Source organism: Pleurodeles waltl, chromosome 9 (assembly GCF_031143425.1).
Source record: "Pleurodeles waltl isolate 20211129_DDA chromosome 9, aPleWal1.hap1.20221129, whole genome shotgun sequence".
Classification (NCBI taxonomy): domain Eukaryota; kingdom Metazoa; phylum Chordata; class Amphibia; order Caudata; family Salamandridae; genus Pleurodeles; species Pleurodeles waltl.
In genome coordinates, this window is record NC_090448.1 from 846,304,251 (window position 1) to 846,325,480 (window position 21,230).

The window sequence follows — 21,230 nt, forward strand, 5'->3', positions numbered from 1 at the left end:
GGGCCTTGCCATGAGTGAACAGTGTCTCTTTTGTATTAGCTTTTGTGTCCCATGCTGCAACCACATCCCAACTGAGCTGTAACATTGGCAGCTACACCAAAGCTACTTAGCTAAGATTCGGCCATCCATTGAACCTACCACTCACTGTTACTATGGATCCCAAAGTGTGGTTATTTTGTGCTGTATGTTTTCAATGTTGCATACTTTGCTACCAGATTTGGTATTGGGGACACTGTGTAAAGTCTGCCTGCAGTCCAAGCAAATCTTTATATGGTGAGTGGTAGTATGCTCTCATGTAGTATGGTATACATAGCTCACACATATCATTTGTTACAATGTTCAGCACGGTTACTTATTTGTATGGAAACTCATACACATCCCTTCATGCTGTTTGGTGTGTGTTAGGTAACAATTGGCGAAAATGTCACATAAGTAAGTTTTGACTTTTAGTAACAATCGAAGGCACTATTTTCTGGCTTAGACATCCCTTGAGGAGGCGTTATTCTGTACAACACAACATTTTGGTGGATAGTTTATATTTTGCTCAGAAATAACCCTGAGGGAGGGCAGATGATGGTACAATCCAGGCCACTGTGCATAGTTATCAGCCAAGAATCATTCAGGTCAGGTGTATAGACAATCAATGATCCCCGGTTGATGTGTCACATTAGACAGAGACACAGTTGTTGTGTAAGTGCTATTTATATAAAAGTGCTGTAGTGCTATATGTACATTGTCCATGATTGTGAGTCCATTAGTGTGACATCTTCCATTGTGATGCTACACAAGTGCAAAAGGACATGTCATTGGACACGCTGGGGTGAAGTGTCAGACAGTGCAGAGGGACAGGATTTGCCAATCAGTTAGTGAGAGACAATCACAGGGAAGGCTGACAAGATAAACAGTGGGTTGAAGAACAGCGCTTGAGTACAGTTGTTGCAAGACTGGCATGTTACAAAGCACAGGACCTTGGTAATAGGTGGCCATGTGGCAGGGACTAGTGCTACCGGGTACTCTTACGGGTGAAGGTGATCTGCTCCACGTTTTCATCTTCTGATGTGTGTGTAGTCCCCTCTGCCCTTGGTGGTGGTGGCTGTGAAGGGGAAACACACACCTCAGTGTTTGAAGACGTGGAGTAAGACATCCCGGTAGCTGCTAACTGTTGGGGTCTTAAGGGCAGTACTGCAGAAAGGAGGAGCTCCTGGTTTTTAAGAATTGCAGCCACATCACGGTGGTAGGCAGCCAGGTCGGCCCTGAGGGGTTCAATATTGCATTCATGCAAGCCTTGACAGGATTGTTGTTGTAGGTGTTGGGTCAACTCTATTACAGCTGTGCTGATTTCCTTCAACCTTTGTTCAACTTCCTGCAAGATTGTTGTTCGCCCTTGCATAGCTGCTGCCTGTTCTTCAGTTGACATCATGTACGAACGCACCCCTTCTAGGCTGGCTGTCATAGTTTGCATCCCCACACGCACTTCCTTGGCCAGCTCCCGCTGTACTCCAACTACAGTTCGCTCAAAGCTGGTGCCAGGGTTGTCAGAGTCCTCAGCTGTGTAGGAGCTGGAAGGGCGTACAATTCGGGTGGTGGGTGGGTCCTCTGTGATGGCTGCTGTATCTGTGCTCCTCCTTGTGACTGAAGGTGGGCTCTGGAGGGTTCCAAGGACATCTTGGAGGGTCTGCTGGCTGACGTTTTTGAGCTCGTCATCCATGTCATCAGGGAAGTCCAGGACAGGCATACCCGCAGGAGAGCCATCGTCCTCTGAAATGAGATACGGTACAATTAGTGTGTCTGTGTTGTGGGCTTTGTAATGTGACATGCCTGCCTTCCGATTATTTTAACATTGTGATCTTGGTTCCTGTTCAATGTTCCTGTCTTTCATATTATCATTCTCCCAGGCCTATGCTCCACCTGCATGTCACATGTATTGTGGTCAGTTTGGGGACTTGTCAGCATCACACCTCTAGATGTTGGTTCAGGCAAAATTGAGAATTGCGACCTTCTTGTCGTACTCAACCCTCCGTCTACTTCCATTCTCATGGTGAGGCCTTTCACTGGCTGTGGGTGCTCTGATGGCAAAAGCATCACACTTAACAATCTGGACCTGCCCCAGTCTCTGATCTTTCACATCAGCCCATATGTAGTTGAGATGTAGTATACACTATGTCTAGCTTTGTTATGGCACAATATGGATGTCAGCATTGGTAAAGTGTACTGCTAATGTTGGGGAATGTGTGGTACACTGGATTGCACTGTCGTAGCAGTGTTCTATTTCCACCTCTGACTGTGCAGGTGTATTTCTGTAACCAGCTATATGTGTCCTCCCCCTCAATGCTGTTGTCTGAGAGTTATGACATTTGGGATGTTGCATGGTGTCATTGGAGGTATTGTGACCCAGGCACAGGGTGGACCCTGACATATGCAGCATGGGTATGACATTAGTGCTGTTTACCTCCTAAAGTTAATGACAATGGCTGATGTTTGTAGCAACTTTGGACAATCACATTTGACAGGATTGGAACATTTGTCTTGATTTCAGGGGATTGATAACGTTGCCATCCTGAACCCTCTAATTTGGGTGTGTTTGATCCATGGGGACCTTACTGCCATTAGCTACTTGACCTACACACACAGCAGAGGTGGTAGTGGCAACTGTTGTCAAAGTTACATTCAGGTATGGCCAGAGGTTGTTAATTGGGCCCTAGTTAATGTAGAGAGAATACTGACTCACGTGTGACGGGCTGCCAGTTTTATGTTGTACCCTGCCCTCCTGGCCTGGCTTTACCTTTGCAACATCCTTGGCATGGCCCTTTATCCATTCCACTCCTAGAATATCATGACTTACATGCATTTTGTATTAGGTATGTCCACCCCCCTGCTTACAGTTAACATTTGTGCATTTTAATTCCCCATGTGACTTACCCTGCATGTGCGTTGTCTCCTGGTAGTCTGTGCTGTCCTGTCCTTGAATCCCTGTGAGGATCTCCTCATGGATGAAGGCTGCGATCATCTCCTCCATGTGGTCCAGGGCCTCTTGCGGTGCTGGACTCCCACCTCCAGTCTGCAGTGCTACCTTCCTGTTCCTGGCCATCTTTACCTTGGTCTTGCGTTTGCAGTCATGCCAGCGTTTCTTGCACTCGATGACTGTTCTCCGTACTTCTGCCTCACTGTTGATCTTGTCAACAATTTGTTGCCATATTGCCTCTCTCCTGCTGATTGGCAACTTTGAGGTGACAAATAGTTGGTGCTGGTGTTCCGTCACCTCTTTAACCAGAATTTCCTGCTCCTCTGCACTGAAGCAACACTTTCTTTTTTTCTTCTCCCTGTCCTGGGTCTTGTGTGGGTCCTCCTGGCTGGTTCCTGGTCTGCTGTCATCTTCCTGGGGTCTGTGCAAGCATCTGGGATCCATTTTGGCTCTCTTATGCACATTTTGCAGTTTTTGTGGTGCTTTTTGATGCAATTGCATCAAAAAACGTCGCGTAACCGGTTTGCTGCATCATAAACCGGCTCACAGTCATTTTCGCTGCGTTAACGTCGTTTTCTTTTATGACATGACACAGTGGTTTGAGTAAAAAAAAATGACTCACACCTGTGGTTTGCGTGGCTGCGCGTCAAAGTATAAATTTGACGCCCACACGGCGCAAAGAAATGACAAAACTGTGTTGCTGCAATTTTGTGTCAAAAAGTATAAATATGGGCCTTAATTTTTACTAACTCTAAATCTTTGACCATTGATCTCCCTCTTACTCTCACCTGGATGGAACACTTCATGAAATGCTTCCAGATGCTTAAAAAAGGTTGGACGGAAAGGTCAAGGGCAGCAGACCAAAGACCCCAAAGGCAATGGTGGTTAGCATGCCCTGACTTATTTTCCAATGTCTTCCCGTTCTCAATGACTCATCAGGACAATGATATCAACCTAGCACTAGCAGTATATGTTCCCTAAAGTCCGCATTTGATAGTATCGCTCCTCTTAAAATAGGAACTAAAACTCAGCTTGAATCACATGCTTTATGGTACTCTACAGAGCTGAGAAAGGGGACATCTTTTTGTAAAAAGTTGGAAAGAAAATGGCATCAGACAAAAACCCCAAAGGAATTAAGATTCATACAAAGCTATTCTTGCCTCAAATCATAAGAAAATAAAAACTAGCTAGGAAAATACACATTATCAACCAAATTGATCAAGAAGGTAATTTATCTAAAGAATTATTCAAAGCCCTCAATGAACTTGTTCAACCTCACACCTGCTCCCAGGTCATCCTGGCTTCACAAGAACTATGTAATTGTCTTGCAGATTTTTTTGAGGAATAATTTAAATGAATATATCAGAACTTCCCTAGTCCTCATGATCAGTTGTAGTAGGATTGCCCCACAGCAGGCACCTTTCGCAACACATCAGTCAGCACTACAATAGATTACGCCTTTGTAAGACTACCAATGGTCTGTAAAGTCATAGATTTTGGGTTTGGGGCAAGTGGCCTCAATGACCATCTACCACAAGAAACCATAATGAGTATACAAGGAGCCGTCTTAAACTGCCCAGCGGAGCATCCTAGCTCCACCTACTCAGTAAACAACAAAAGACTCAAGTGTAAAACATGACACCCAGACCAACTGTTGACTGCTGCAAAGCAGCTCTGGGAAGAACAGCATATGAGTGGGTCAAAAGCAACAACCAGATGAGGAATTTTCATTGGATCATTGGGAAAAACCAATTCATCGAACAAAAGGCCTTGAATAACTTCAAGAGAAAGGACTTACAATGAGAACTCTGTAGCAATCAAAGCTATGCCCACTGCTGGGATCCTTATCTCACAAAACAGATAAAGTCAAGATCTTAAAAAAGCAAAAAGCAGAACACTAAGGAGGCTTTGTCTACATAGCCCAAACAAGGATGTCCTAAAGTAACTGAGGGAATTAAAATCAAGTAAGAAAAAATAACATGGCAAGTAAAGAGGGAAGCCTAAGAGACTTTCTGGGCCAAGTTTCTCTAGAATATAAACAGTAACAACAGCACAAGATTTTGGAGAACAATAAACAACCTACTTAACCCTGCAGTTCATGGAGTAAAACTCCCACTTGACAGAAGAGTCCTGGGTTAACTTTATTATGCCCCATTTTAAAGCAGAAGAATGAAACTGGGTTGTATAGACGAAGGAGCCACACAAGATCTAAACTATACTAAAACAATTACAATCTCTGCAGATTAAATCAATATCCAGATAGCCAAGGGTCGGAGAGATGGAGCACCTGGACCTAATGGAATTTCTCCAATCTTATTCAAACTAGACCCGGAATACTGGGCAGAAGCACTGAAAATGGTATTTGAAGAAGTCCTCCAACAGGAATAATTACAGCATCCTGGAGGGGGTCAATAATCTCCCCAATCTTTAAGAAAACAGACAACAGCGAGCCAAAAAATACAGGTTGGTCGCCTTGATAGACAACGATGCCAAATGCTATGCTGGGCTCATCCGAGAAGAACTAAAGGACTGGGAAGCAAAAAATGCAATAATCCCTCTCAACCAAACCAGATTCAGCAAGGACATGGGGACTACTGCAAACATACTAACTCTCTCCCTGCTGATTGACGCCGTCAAGGCTGCCAACTCCCCGCTATACTTTTGCTTAATTGATTACGCCTCAGAATTCAACCATATAAACAGGGAGATACTGTGGGACAAACTAGCAAAAAAGAAAAGCTGCTTGGACTCTTGAAGCAGTTGATCCTGCTACATACAAATACCTGGGTTCAAGTGAAGCTAGGGATGGGTGGGTACCTGACAAAAAGGATCCCAATCACAAAGTGGCTGAAACAAGGCTGCGTACTAATACTGATACTGTTTCTTGTCTTCATGGCAGACCTATCAATTGAATTAGACAATTGCAACTCCCACTCCCACAGGTTGGGTGGGATTAGCCTCTCAAACTTACTATACACAGTTGATTTTCTGCTAATTAGTGAACTCCAGTTAATCTTCAGATTCTTCTTGACACAACCCATGACTACTCTGTACAAAACGGGCAGAGAATAATCTTGGATAAAATTAAAGTCATGCAGCTGAATGAAAGCAAGACAAACCGGAAGCACTGCTGGCACTTGGCAGGTCAAAGGATGGAAACAGTTAATAAATACAAATACTTGGGGGTAATAGTAGACAGCAAAGGCACATTCACACCTCATAAAAAGACAATAAAAAGAAGAGGATTGGCTGTGGCTGTCACATTAAAAAACCTCCAGAAAAAAACTGTCAGACCAAGCTTCACCCTGTTCATTCCGGTAATACAAGCAAAACCTGTCCTGACTATCACCTATGGGAGCAAATGTATGAAGGGCAGGGATACTAGCATCCTGAATGGCATTATTGCAAAGGCCCTGAGGATGACCTTCAGCCTACCAAATGACACTTTTTCAGTACAAATAAGATTAGAATTTGGCTTACAGTCGTAACAATTTATGCACAAAGGTACCTATGTAAAAAGCTGGTATAAGATCAAGAGTGCAGAGCCACGGTCTCTAAATCTCACCTGTGGAACGACCTAATGACCAAAGATGCAGGTGCAGCAAAAAGATACCTACAAGAGTCAATATAGCTACTGGGACTCAATGGCCTCTGGGGAATCCCGAGGACATACAATAGCTTTACAAAACTTGAAACTAAAGCCGTCAAAAAAGTCTTGTTGCTGGAAGATAAAGCGGAACCTTCAGGAAGAGCCCATGCATGGCTCACTCTGCAGAGCTACCGCAGTGGCACACTGCAATTCTACTTAGGCATATCAATCACAAAAAGACTCAAGGATAAATATCTCTGGTATCGGCTCAGCATCCTCCTTGCTCTACCCCATCTACCACATGGAAACAAACTCAGGTGTTCAACAGCTGTCAACTGTGTAGGGCAGTGAAAGAAGACATGTTGCACTTAATATGTATAATCAAGGATCTCAGACATGAAAGTAAATTGCAGCTAAAACCGCTTTTCAACACAAAAGGAATAAGAACATGCAGACAGACAGCATGTTTTGCGGTGAAGACATTCAACTGGCTTGCCAGCTTGTCTGTTTTTTTAACCATTTTTGCACAGAGAAAACAGTCATCAAGCACATTGTCTGCTGCTAATCAAACCACATAAGGGGCTTGCTCTCACCTACTAGGCATATTCAACATAACAGGCATTATAAAGTACTGACAGCTCAGCAGGAGGGTTCCCTCTGCCCCATGGCGCTGTAAACCTGAGGGGATAACTAACAAGGGTAGTCCTCAGATTATCAAGAGCTGGCTAGGCCTGCATCAAAGCATTTTCTAAGCTTTTACTAGTGGGTTATCATATTAGACTCTGATTGCACACCCACTGGTCTGTTAATCCTGTTATCGGATTTTATGCATCACTGCGGAACCAATATGCATCTAGAAATTTTACCTGCAGCTAAGAGGCTGATAAAAGCAGATTTGATTAGAATTGTCTGCATAATGGTTTTTATCTTAGGGCTGTCTAATATGTATAATTAACTTGTTTGTAACTTTCTTGCAATGGTTTTAATTAATCACGCACAGAAAGATTACTACTACTACTATCATGATCATTCTGAAGATACACCAAAGTACCACTATCCCCGCTTAATAATGGATGTATGCTTGTAGTTTGGAAATGTTTGAATCATTTTCCCTTGAGCTAATTCAGAGGACATTGGAGAAAGCCAAATCTGGCTCTCCTTCAGACCAATGCCCTGCAAGGATTACAGCCAGCCTTTCCAACAAGATTGCACCTGCCATCAGGTCACTGTTTATCAGGAGACACTGGGGAAAACCTTCGTGCCTGGAAAACAGCACAGGTCTCCCCAATACAAAATAAAGCTAATGTGGATTATTGGACCCGAACCTTTTTGCAGGGTTACTCCCAAACCTTTTGCTTTCTTCCTCCCATTTTTTACGTGTTTTTGTTGGCTTTAGGACTCTCAGCACATTACCACTGTTAATCATGTATTGGTGAATGGTTTCTCCATGATTGACATATCTGATTTACTAGTAAGTCCCTAGTACAGTGGGCGCATGTGGCCTGGGCCAATAAATGAAATGCTACTAGTGGGCCAGCAGCACTAACTGTGCCACCACTCGGGTAGCCCTGTAAATGTGTCTCAGGCTTGCCACTGCACTGCCTGTGCAGGGAGTTTTAAACTGCCATTTCGACTTGGCAAGTGCACCCACTTGTTAGCCCAAAACCTTCCCTTTTACTACATGTATGTCACCTCTAAAGTAGGTCCAAGGCAGTGCCATGGGCAGGGTGCAGTGTATTTAAAGGGTAGGACATGTACTAGTGTGTTTTACTTGTTCTGATAGTGAAATACTGTTAAATTCGTATTTCACTATTGCAAGGCCCATCTCCCCTATAGGGTAACGTGGGGGTTGCCTTGAAATATGTTTTAAGTGTAATTTTTCATTGGGAGCAGATAGAGGTATGGAGGTTGGGGTCTCTGAACTCACAATTCAAAAATACAACTTTTGGTGAAGTTGGTTTTTGAATTGTATGTTTGAAAATGCCACTTTTAGAAAGTGAGCATTTTCTTGCTTAACCTTTCTGTGCCTCTGCCTGTCTGTGGAATACACGTATGGGTCCGGATGACAGTTGACCTGGTTTTGTATTTACTGTAGACACGCACACACGTAGACAAAGGTAGCTGAGGTGTGCCCTGCATATCCTGATGGGTCGTCCTGAGCTTGAGTGGTGGAAGGGGCTTACACGTGCACTTGTATAGGGCTATGCCTGCCCTCACACAAAGCAGTTTCCAACCTTCTGGAGTGTGTCTGGGGACAGGGCAGGAAAGGCAGGGTCTTGTGCACTACAAAGACTTCTCTTTAAAGTGTGTCTACTTCATAGATAGAAATGCGTACAAGTACTGGACCTCTGACATCACATAGTTAGAACACTTCTGAACTGAGAACATTCTGCCAGGAAGAAGAGCTGGATTATGTACGAGGGACTGCCACTCTGCCTGTTGCTTTGTTGTGCTGGCCTGCTGCTTGCTTCTTCTTTCCTGGGAGTGAAAGGACTGGATTTAGCTTTCTACATCCTGCTTTCCAAGTTTCTCTAAGGGCTTGAACTGAGCTTACCTCCTGTTAAGAAGTCTCAAGGCCATCAAAGACTTCACCTCTCAGTGCCTGGGCTCTCTTGTTGAGAGTCCTGACTTGCCAAGTGGTGCCAAATCCAGTTCCTGGGCCCTTGGAAGTGAGCTCTGGTGCAACCAAGAAGAAACTAAGCACATTGACTCCATAGCTACTTCAGACCCGGCGCTGCACTCTGACTCCGCTCCACCACTTGCACCAGAGCAGTGGTTCTCAATGAGTGCAATAACCGTGTCCTGCCACTCTTGCCCAACCCCACCACAGCACCTCTGAAGTGCTTATACTACAGAGCACGGTCCCGGTGCAGCACTGCACTTCGAGCCTTGCCAGGGTTGTGCACCACAGACTGAGATCCTGGTGCAGAGCTGCATGCCGAGCCATGCCCCCAAGGATTGTGCTTCACAGAGCTTTCTCATTGCCTAGCACTGCACTTCAAGTCTTGCTCACCAGGGTTGTGCAGTGCACCACAGAGCTGGATACTAGCGCAGTGCTGCACTTCAAGCCATGGTCACCAGAGTTGTGTACCACAGAATGGGATGTCGGAACAGGGCTCCACTTCGAGTCTTGCTCACCAGGGATTACTGTCACCACAGAGCGAGACCTCAGCGGAGCGCTGTGTGATACTAGATTTGTGTCATGAGTGTTGCCTTCGCAATTCATACTCAGGGCTCAGGGGTAATGTTATTAACTATACAAATTAAGCACAAGCCTCCTTCAGGTGCCTTGATAGTATCTTCCCACTTGCTTCCTATCAGATTCACCTCCACTGACATGAACCACATCTGATGTAAATGAAGGGAGAACAATGTGGTATACTGGTTAACATGTAGACTCCGAGCTATTTTGAGGACCATCAGCAGTTGTAAATCAAAAATAGGCATTTAGATAGACAAGGGAAAGAGAAATACAACTGGGTTAAGTGTATTCACAGAGTTTTACTATACTTATTGTATTGGTGCCTTTGGACTCTCCATCTGCTTGTAGATCATTGATATGGAATACTTATCTTTTATAGGTAGATGGAGAGATAGTATGGCTCCCCTCTCCTCCCCTTCCCTGCCCTTCCATCCTCTCCTCTCCACACTCCAGCCATACATGTTCACATTTCACATTTCACATTCATTTATCTACCCACCTTCTGTCCACCCTTGCATTCACCCATGCATACCATTGATTGTGTTAGGATTTTGTCCTCATCATATGCATCAATACATTTTGAAGAAATTAAAAAATGAATCAGAAAGTTGATCATAACTAATATGTGTTAACTTAAAATACGACTAACACCTTCTATTTACAGCACTTAGAAGCAATGTGGAGAGCTTTATAAAACGTGTCATTTCTCATTCATTATGTAAAACATAGATAACTATTTCATCTACTTGCTAGTCTTCCAATATACTTTTTTTCCAGATTGAAACTAGAAGTGGTGCAGTTTCTAGTAGATTCCTGCAAACCATTTCCTTTCATGTAAGTACATTTTTGTCAGAAGGTTCCACAGCATGCTGTAAATCTGCTGCAGGAAGTGATTCATTTCACCACAGCCCTTGATGCAACCCTGCATATTTAAGCTCCCAAGGGCTAGCGTTTTTTCACTTTCCTGGAAGAGCAGCCAAGGGTTGGGCCTGAAGTTGGCGGTGACTGACAGTTCTGATTCCAAATACAACACTACTTTTGTGCCATGCACCCCAAACAAAAGGATCTGTGGAGCTCGCACTCGGCCTCTTTAAGGCTTGGCTTCCCATGTGAAGGGCTACCACTTACCCTCTGCAGGACTCCCACTCATCCACTGTGGGATTTACACTCACCACTCCGGGGTTTACATTCATCCTCTGCAGAGCTTGCACTCATTTTTCTGGGGACTTCATTATCAGAATCTGATACGCTGTGATTTAAGAAACACAGGAGCAGTAGACGCCTTTCTTCAGAAGTGAATGTGTGGAGGTTATGACGCTTACGGACCTTTACAATACATATACTTATTAGTATTACTTACAGGAGTACTTGCTGCATCATGCTCTGCCTGGGTAGTGAGCACAGTGGCTGTTAATACTTTTTTTTTCACTCGAGGATCTTACTGGGCATTCCCCCATCCGAGCTCCTTCAATCTCCTGCACTGCACTGAACAGTGAACACAAACTCACTGCGCTGCTCATGCTGGAGTTCCTTAACTACCATATTGACAGTGATATCAGCGCAGAGGAACTCTTGTTTCAGTTTCATTACCCAATACCATTACCAACATGCACAGCCCGAAGAGCACTCAAACTGTGCAACATTGCTCTCCAATGAAATGGAAGCGGTGTGCGGCGCCAGTTAAGTCCGTCATGTGGCAGTTGGTGGAGTTTTTGCTGAACTTCGCACTCCAAGCATAGTGCAGAGTTGCAAAACTCTGTGAACTAGACCGCTGGAGTGGAGTTTACCGCACACCCTTAGTTAAAACTTACGGATTTGAAATGCTACATCAGGATGAAGTAAAAGACTGTTTTTCTAAATGCATGATAGCGACTGCAGACTGGATGACAATAAACTGTTTAGAATTAAACAGAGATTATGCTGTTTTGTAGGCCCAACAACTTTGGTCTTCTGAACGATGGCCCCTGCAGCTAGGTCATGCACCTGTTCCCAGACAGTCAGTTGAGAACCTCAGTGTTAAACTGTATCAATCTTTATTAACAAAAGAATGCGTTGTAGCCTTTATGAGTAAGTGATTCAATATGATGCTTTTGATGAGGAAAGGTTTTTCTGTTTCTTCCTCTCTCTGGTAGGAACACTTTAGTCCAAACATAGATTATTAGTAGATTGGACTATGAAAATGCCCTACTTGCATAAGTAAATAAGACGTTGATGTCTAAGATGCCAGTATTTCAAAATATCACAGCTCAGCTTATTTGTAATCTTCCTTCAGGCTCTGCATCGGAATCTTTCCTGACAGCCATACATTGGCTGCCAGTTAGGAAAAGAGCAATCTTCAAGCTCTGCTGCCTCTGCACAAATCCAGAATGGGAAGAGGGCCCAACTACTGACATCAGAAGCTCAGTTATTATCACCCAGTCAGGAACTTGAGATCCAAAGAAAAAGCCTTACTTACTGTTCCCATTCCCGCTTGGCTAGGTAGCAAATGTGAGACTACTGTTAGTCATTCTATGATCTGTAATCACGTGTCCTTGCACAGCCTTTGCAACGCGAAGGTCGGAAACTTGGCATGGAATCTGAAGGGTACTTCCGTCCCTTTGATTCGGCCAGTATTTCAGATACTTTCAAATGGAAGTTATTTGGTTCTGAATGATGAAAGCTGCTGCTATATGAAGGAAGGAAATTCCAATGTCATTTTGGTTTCTTTAATGGTAACTTGTTGCGTCTATGCTTTATCCCCCCACACAAGAGATAACAGTAGCAAATTTGTGGCACCACATTGCTGCGTCTAATGTACATTTTGAGAAGCTGAGCACAGTAAAGGCGCTGTTGTTTCCAAAACAAGTGATCCTGACATCAGCTAGAGAGATGTATGATCTCCAGATAGCGAGGTCATCAGCTGAGATACAGTCCCTACTAAATACCAGTTTCCCCAGACACTTTGGAGAATTGGCCAGCAGAATTTTCAAGGCTTCTAGCACTGAAGCGATTGTACACTTTTTAAGGCTGTCAGTTCTGGATTTGTCAGCACCTTACAGACCGTGTTTGGAGTCATACTTTCAGCCATACACTCACTCTTTTTGAGCGTCTTTGGTGGATTCCCAATTACTTAGGCGTCAATTGGCAGTATGTTGCTCCTACTATTTTTGCCACATAGTGGCTGCCCTACTTCATCCAAGCAGAGTGATGGAGTTACCACCAACCCGGCTGTGTCGGGATTGCATGATGCAGTACTTCAGAGTCTCCTTGCTGGAAGAGATGGATCATGATTAGTCATTACCATTCTGACCAATCCTAATGTGTGTGCAGCCCGTTTTCCATTCCATTTGGTCCACATTTAAATGTGCACCAATAGTGTGTCTTGCCATGCAGCCTGTGCCTCCTGTGGACAAGGATCTGTTATTTTTCTCGTTGACGGTTCATTCATGGACATGTCCCCTGAGACTGAGGTTGATTTGCGAGGCATCTTATGAGCCACTGCTTGTGGATTTCCTGGCTTCAACGACATCTGGCACAATGGACGGTGCCGCCTCTGCAGGTCATTTTGCGTCTGAGGTTCTTGCACACTTCTGCTCCGTGGATCCCTCTGCTACTTCTTTGATCCGCCTGTCGCCTGCCGAAGTGGAGTCCTTTCTGGTCTCAATCTCCATTGATGACACCTGAGACCTTTTGCAAGACCATGATTATTGTTGACGTGATCATTAGCTTTTCTTAAAGTACAAAGTTTGACACCAAATAGCCTTTCAATTCGGCCTGTCTGCTACCCTGTTTTGCTTGTCACTTTTGACATTAAGGGACAGATGTATCATTTATCTGGATAGTGATTAACTAATTGTGATTTTCTGAGAAATGCAATTAGGTAATTGCAATTTGAATGTATGAAACTCCATAAGTTTCATTTAGCAATTCCCATTGGTTCGCAAATTGACCTACCTCATTAATATTTATGAGGTAGGTCGCAATTTGCGACCTATTGTGAATGGCTACAATCACAGGGATGGCGGCCTGCTGGGCTCAGCAGACCACCATGTCTGTGATTGCTTTTAAATAAAATAATCTTTTTGTTTTAAATGCAGCATGTTTTCCTTAAAGGAAAGCACGATGCGACCACTGCCTGCCCTTAAAAAATTTATTTGTGTGCATTCACAAAGGAGAAGGGGTCCGTTTGCAAATTGGTTACCATCTACTTGAAGTGTGAATGTTTTGCGACAGTATGTTGGTCACAAAACATTCCAACATACCACTGTGATTCGGTATCAGGAAGGGATGCCCTTGAGACACAACTTCCTAATACCGAATCAGTATGTAGTCGCAATTCCAAATTGCGATTTGGTAACAAATTATCGAATCACAAATTGGGATTCATACATACCAAAATGCATTTTTGCAGTTGCAAACAGCCTATTTGCACCGCAAAAACGCATCATATATCTGGGCCGATATCTCTTATGTATAATTTTAAATGTGCTTTAAGATTTTTAGTTTAGAGCATTTTTACACTTTGGAATTCACACCTTTGTTTTGGCAATAGGGGAGGGTGTTGTGAAGTCATTTTAATTTGCTTGGGTATAGGAGTTTAGCTTAGCTTTGGCTTGCAGGCCTGTGCCCTTTTGCCTAGATAAAAGTTTTCTGTTTTTATTATTCGTTTTTATTCATTTTAGCATTGCTTGCAGACTTTGCACTTTTGAAGAACTGTTTTTATTTTTTAATCAGTTGTCATTCTGTGAAAGCGTCATTATCAATAATGTACGTATTGGATTGTCATCATGTTCTTTGCTTTACGTTAGACAAGAACAAAATGTGATCATGTCAGGCATTTTATTATTATATTGGTGATACAAGTTTGCACACACAGTCTAACGCTTAGGTACATACCCAGGGCAGGATGTCTGCACGGACAATAACATGGGCCTTATAAAAACACTTTGTGAATCAGAGGGGGTTCCACCCAGGATATTCCATCCATACTGCATGTCACTTTGACTTTATAACCTGATATGATTTCAAACTGATCAATGATTTCCAAACTGCAAGAAAGGAGGAGGGCAGGGCCGAGAGAGTAAGAAGAATATCATCTGCATTCAAATAAAATATTGAGTGTCCTCCAGATGGGGGGATGCTCATGATCCAATCAGACTGGAACCAGGGGTTCCATGGGGAGGAGGAACAGCAGAGGGGAGAGAGTGGAGCCCTGGGGTGCTCCACAGTGGATTGGAAATGGGCCGGGGAGAAAGCCTTCGGTGCCACAAGAGAGTCATAGAGCCAGCACTCCTTGAAGATGAAATCCACACCAATGCCAAATTTCTGGAGCGCTGCAATAGGTAGTCCCACTCTGTTCAGTTTAAGGCCTTCTTGTCATCCAATGAGAGAGCCATGGCCTAATCTAGTAGGTCCAGTGCTAGTTACTCTGCAGGTGCTAGTGTCCGCAAGAGGTTGCGGTACAAGCAGCCTGGGATTAGCCCCACTTGCTTGTGGTGGATGAGGGAAGGGAGACCCTGCTTGAGGTGTGCAGCCAGTATTCTGGCCAGAAATTTAGCATCCCTGTTAAAGAGGGAGATGGGGAGGTAGCTACAGAAGAGCTCGGAGTCCTTCCTTGTTTTAGGGAGAACCAAGATCAGGGGTTTGTTGGAGAGGAGACCCAGGGAGCCCATCCAGTCAGCCTCAGCAAAGGCCTTGTGGAAGAGATCCACTACCTCAGGCTTCATTAACCCTTTAAAATTCAGCTGGAAAGCTGTCCTCTCCTGGGGGCTTATGGTAGGGCAGATTAGAGATGACCTGTGAAAACTCCTCCTTGGTAATTGTGCCCCCGAACTTTCACCCCTCCTCTGTAAGACAAGGTAGATGGACGTTGTCCAGAAAGGTCGCGACCTGCATTACCTTCGGAGTCACTTCAGGGAAATAGGGTACTTTGTAGTAGGAGATGAATGCATCTGCTATTTCCTGTGATTTGGTTGGCAGGACCCTGGTATTCCAGGTAATGGCTGGTATAGCCATCCACCTCTCCTTGTCGCAGTTACACTGTGGGGGATCTTCCCATGTTTTTCCCTTGCTTGTAGTGGTGGTGTCTCAGCTTTTAGAGCACATATTTGGCCCTTGAGGTAAAGAGGGTGTTGAGTTCCATGCATGACTTCTCCAGGATGCACCTAGTAGCATCTGATGGGTGGGCAATGTAGGCATGCATGAGGTGGGCTATGTCTCCCTCCAGGGCTGCCTGCCAAGCCTTCAGGTGCCATTTGGATATGACTGCATCTCTCATCAGTTGGTGGAATTGTGGCTTTCACCACCACCAACAGTGTCAGAGCTGAAGTGACCAAGCCTTGGCTGTGCTCCCAGTATTGACATGGGCTTTGAGTTGTTCCTTGCCCACTGGGTGGGTGTAGGAGGATAGGTTTAGGTTCCAGGGCTTCTGAACTGGCTGGGTTAAGCTTAGGTCAGCCAACAGGATGATCGGGGAGTGGTCTGGCATGCGCTTTGCAAGATGGAGGCCCCAGTCACAAGGGGGAGTAAAGGGTGGACCACATGGAAAGAGTCTAATCACGACTGTCTGGCATGCACCAGGAACAGAAAGGTGTAATCCCGATCTGCCAGATGTAATAGGTGCCACATGTCTAGGAGTCCATGGTCTGCTTTGTTGTCCCCCAGCAGACCCGGTCTGCATTACTGGATGTGTTAACAGAGCCTGTAAAGTCAAAGATTGCATCCCAGGCCAGATTCCAGTTGCCTCCTATGAGGAGATGTGGAGCAACGCTTTCTTTTAGGATGCGGGTACGCTGGAAAACAGAAGGGGCGTTTAATGCCCATCGGTGCATAGACGAAGCCTACATATAGTATCCTCTTACCTATCTTCAGTCTGGCAAGTACATAGAAGCCCTCTGGGTCAACCTAGAATTTGATCACAGGGTGGTGTAGGGTTCTGCGAATTAAGATGGCCACTCCTCATTTCCGGGAGGTCACCAGTGCATCGGCCATCCTCGGGGGAGAAGCAGCAACTCTGAATCTCCTTGCCCACCCAGTTGTGCTGGAGCTTCTCCGTCTCCACCTTGGATGGGTGTTTTTCCTGGAGGAGGGCTACATTGATGTGTCTGGAATTGAGGTACGCAAGTACTTTCTTGAGTTTGATATAATGCGTAAGGCCACTAACATTCCAAGAAATGACATCCAGGGCAAATCATGAGGCCATTGGGGGCTACAGCTTTGTACGCAAGCACAACATCATCATCACTTCCTACGCCGACGACACCCAACTTATACTCTCCCTCACCAAGGACCCCGCCAGCGCCAAGACCAACCTACAAGAGGGTATGAAGGATGTCGCAGATTGGATGAGGCTCAGCCGCCTAAAGCTGAACTCTGAAAAAACGGAAGTCCTCATCCTCGGCAACACCCCGTCCGCCTGGGACGACTCCTGGTGGCCCACGGCCCTCGGCACCGCACCGACCCCCGCAGACCACGCCCGCAACCTCGGCTTCATCTTGGACCCTCTTCTCACCATGACCAAGCAAGTCAACGCCGTGTCCTCCGCCTGCTTCCTCACCCTCCGCATGCTCCGCAAGATCTTCCGCTGGATCCCCGCCGACACCAGAAAAACCGTGACCCACGCCCTCGTCACGAGCCGCCTGGACTACGGCAACACCCTCTACGCCGGGACCACAGCCAAACTCCAAAATCGCCTACAACGCATTCAAAACGCCTCGGCCCGCCTCATCCTCGACATACCCCGCAGCAGCCACATCTCCGCACACCTGAGACACCTGCATTGGCTCCCAGTCAGCAAAAGGATCACCTTCCGACTTCTCACCCACGCACACAAAGCCCTCCACGACAAGGGACCGGAATACCTCAACAGACGCCTCAACTTCTACGTCCCCACCCGCCCCCTCCGCTCCTCTGGCCTCGCACTCGCCGCCGTCCCTCGCATCCGACGCTCCACAGCGGGTGGGAGATCTTTCTCCTTCCTGGCGGCCAAGACCTGGAACTCCCTCCCCACCAGCCTCAGGACCACCCAGGACCACTCCGCTTTCCGGAGACTCCTAAAGACCTGGCTGTTCGAGCAGCGATAACCACCCCCTTTGTCCCTAGCGCCTTGAGACCCGCACGGGTGAGTAGCGCGCTTTATAAATGCTAATGATTTGATTTGATTTACAGCTCCCAGAGAGGGGGGAGTGTATTGGTGAGGGAGCGTGGCCATGGACTGAACGACGTAGACAATTAGGCCTCTGGGGAACGGGGGGTGTTCCGCAGGGCAACTGAGGTAGAAGGGAGTTAGGTGAGGGAGAGGGAAGAAAGGGGGAGGCTGGCTGGAGTAGAGAGAGAAGAGGAGAAGAAGGAGAGAAGTCATGGAAAAAGGGAGGGAGAGAAGGAGTGAGGGAAGAAAAAACATGGAATTCATAATCACAACAGTCAAAACTATTATCAAGTACACTTTCAAAGACTTAAGGTGACAAGCCTAGAGGTGAGAGAAAAACTGTTGCCAGGTGTGGGAGGCCCTAGGGTGAAACTGATGGGTAGAGAGGCGAGCAGGGGGTGACAGTGACCCAGAGGGGGGTACTGGAAGGTGTGCTGTGGGGGTAGGATGGACATCAGCAGATGGCTAAGGATAGGGGTCCCCATTGGGTGGAGGAACGGGCAAAATCACTAGGCCATGGTAAGGGGAGGAGGGGAGAAGTAGGGAAAGAGGAGGGGATGCAGAAGCCCCTGCACTTGCCTCTCATGATGCAGTAAGCCCAGAGGAGAGCTAAAGTGTAGGGGGTCTGAGGACTGACCACTGGTCAGCGTCAGGGCATCAGGTGGATGGGGGATAGTGCAGGGGTAAATGCTGAGGTGGGGTATGGAGGGCAGTGGAAGTTCCTCAATAGAGGGTTAGGAGAGGGGGATCATTGCATTGCACACAGTAGCGGAGCAGCAGGGCATGCTGATTGTCATGCGGGGCGCTGTCGCCACTAACTGGAAAGTGACAACAGTATCAGCAGTAACAAAGAAACAGCAAACCAGTAACAAGCCAACAGTCATAAAAAACAGGCATGTCATTCTCAGCCAACAGGCTGGGAGTATCCCACTGTCCAGCACATAGTGGCTGGAGATGTCAGCAGGCGGGCTCGGCTTTACTGGGGAGCGAGATTTCTCACAGGATTTATCACAGCCCCTGTCCTACATATGTCTACCACGCCTCGAGTGCCTTCTCTCTGCCACTCTGTGTACAATGCCTTTTGTCCTGGCGTTGGTGCCAGGGCCCTCTGAGCTGTGTCTCAAAGCTCCCCTGGGGTGGATGTTCTTCTGCAAGGCCTGGGGGGCTTTAAGACATGTCCATGGATCCATCTCGTAGCCCATCCAGCATGGTCTGGAGGGCTTCCAGGTCATTGACGTCCTTTGAATTGCCATCCATTGTAATCCACATGTGTACTAGTTCAAAGAGGCTAAACTTGATGTCCTAACAGCGAGAGAGACCCTGTGCCTGTCATTCCTTTCCCTGGAGAAATCAGCAGCGATTCGGATCTTGTGGACTTCAAAATCATAGGGCCCATGTGCCCATGCTGCTGTCAGGACCTGCCATACTTCTTCATGTCTGAGGAAGCATTCATCACTAGGGGCCTGCGTGGCCGGATTCTGTGAGCCCCCCCAGCGGGCATGAGAATACAATTCCACTGAAAGTAGGTAGGAAGTTGCAGAGAAAAACCTTGACATCAGTGCCTTCTGCCTTCTCTGGAATGCCAAAGAAGTGGACATTACCCATGTGGCTGCAATCCTGGTGGTCTATTATTCTACTCTGGCTCTGAGAGAGGTCAAGCGATGGTGTAGACCCTCCACTTTATCAAGAAACTCAGAGATCTCTGCACAGATTAACTTCATCTCTGCTGTAAGGTCAGTAATCTTAACGGCCATGGCCTTCAGTTTCCCCACTGAGGCTGTGCTGATCCATCAGTGTAGCATACCTTTCAATATTTAGTGAATGGCTTTATTGGCAATGTCTCATGAATTGTGATGCCTGCCGGACCTGCTGCCATTGCACTCAGTGTACAACTAAAGCATGCGTGAGCATCTGGTATGTCTTAGTAGTAGCCTCCAAGGTTTGATATAAGTGTCATTACAATACTTATCTTGTCCTGTGAGGTGGGTCGCTCTCTAATGATGGTAGTCTCACTTGCCATGGGAATTTTCTCAATTGGAGTAAAATACTCTGCTGTAGAATATAAATGTGATTGTACATAAATGGTGCAGTCTGACCTTCATTGTTTATACTTCATGTGTATCCTGACTGGCTTGAAAATATTGATAATACTAGCTTGTGTTTTTCGTCATGTGTTTGAAAGTGAGCTTTTGCAAACATGTCTTTTTGCAAACCTTTAAGGATTTGAATGTGTTCTTCTTTCCAGTCTTTCCCCATAAATGTTGAGGTGACCAACTGATAGAAGGATTTTACCCAATCTATATAGTGAGGGGATATGTTCCACCAAACATTCAGAAACCCAGTTGATGCTTGCAGCTTTTTAAGAGTAGTCTTGGTTGTAATGCCCTAAATTTCAACCCAGATGCAAGGTTCTCTTCTTCATTAGATAATTCATATCCTAGGAAGATCACATTAAGCAAATATATTTGGGATTTCCTGAAATTCTGCTTCAATCCTGCTTTGGCAAGTATTGTGATTATTGTGTCTTTATGTTGAAAGTGTTCATCTAAGTGTTAATTTGTGATGTATATGTCAAAATAGGTAACCATAATCAAATCATCTTGCAGTAACTCAAATATTTGAACTGAGAAGACCCCTGGACTATTCTCATACCCATGAGGTAATCTCATAAATCCATACTGTGTTCCCACAAATGTGAATTGGGTTAGGTAGTATGATTTTGGTGCTATACTCTGTGTGAAAGAAACATTCACAATATTTAGTATGGTTTGGTCACTTCTTATGTGTAAGATGCGTCATTAATCCAGTAAAATATACATTTCTTACAGCATATGTTTTACAATATTTACAACATTGTGATAATTAAAGACTGACCTTGAGGAGGGTACATCAGGGAGTCCATGGTTGATGGGCAAGAAGTGCCTGATATTGGTTGTATGACATTACAATGCTGCCAATATCCATGTATGCCTTTACCACTCTTTTTTGCAATGCATGCCTTTACCACGCAGATGCCTTTTACCGCGCATATAGCTTTACCATGAAGGTAAGTACAATTAAGGTAAGTGTTACATATATTGCGTCTGGAGGCAGGCTGCGAGTCAAGATCGGATATTGTCCATGGCCTACTTGTGGCTCTCTGGGTTGATATGGGGGCGCGTCTTCGGCTGCACTCCTGCACCTTTTGTCTGTGATGAAGTAAGTGGATAAGGAACAATGTGGCACTGGGGCCATCCTGTCTAGAGAGGACAGTGGTGGGCAACAGGAGGAATGTGCATGGTCAAGTTGCCACACCTCTTGTCTCTGTATACCTTGCCGGTCTCCAGCTGCAGTGCTCCTTTCAGGGCCAGGC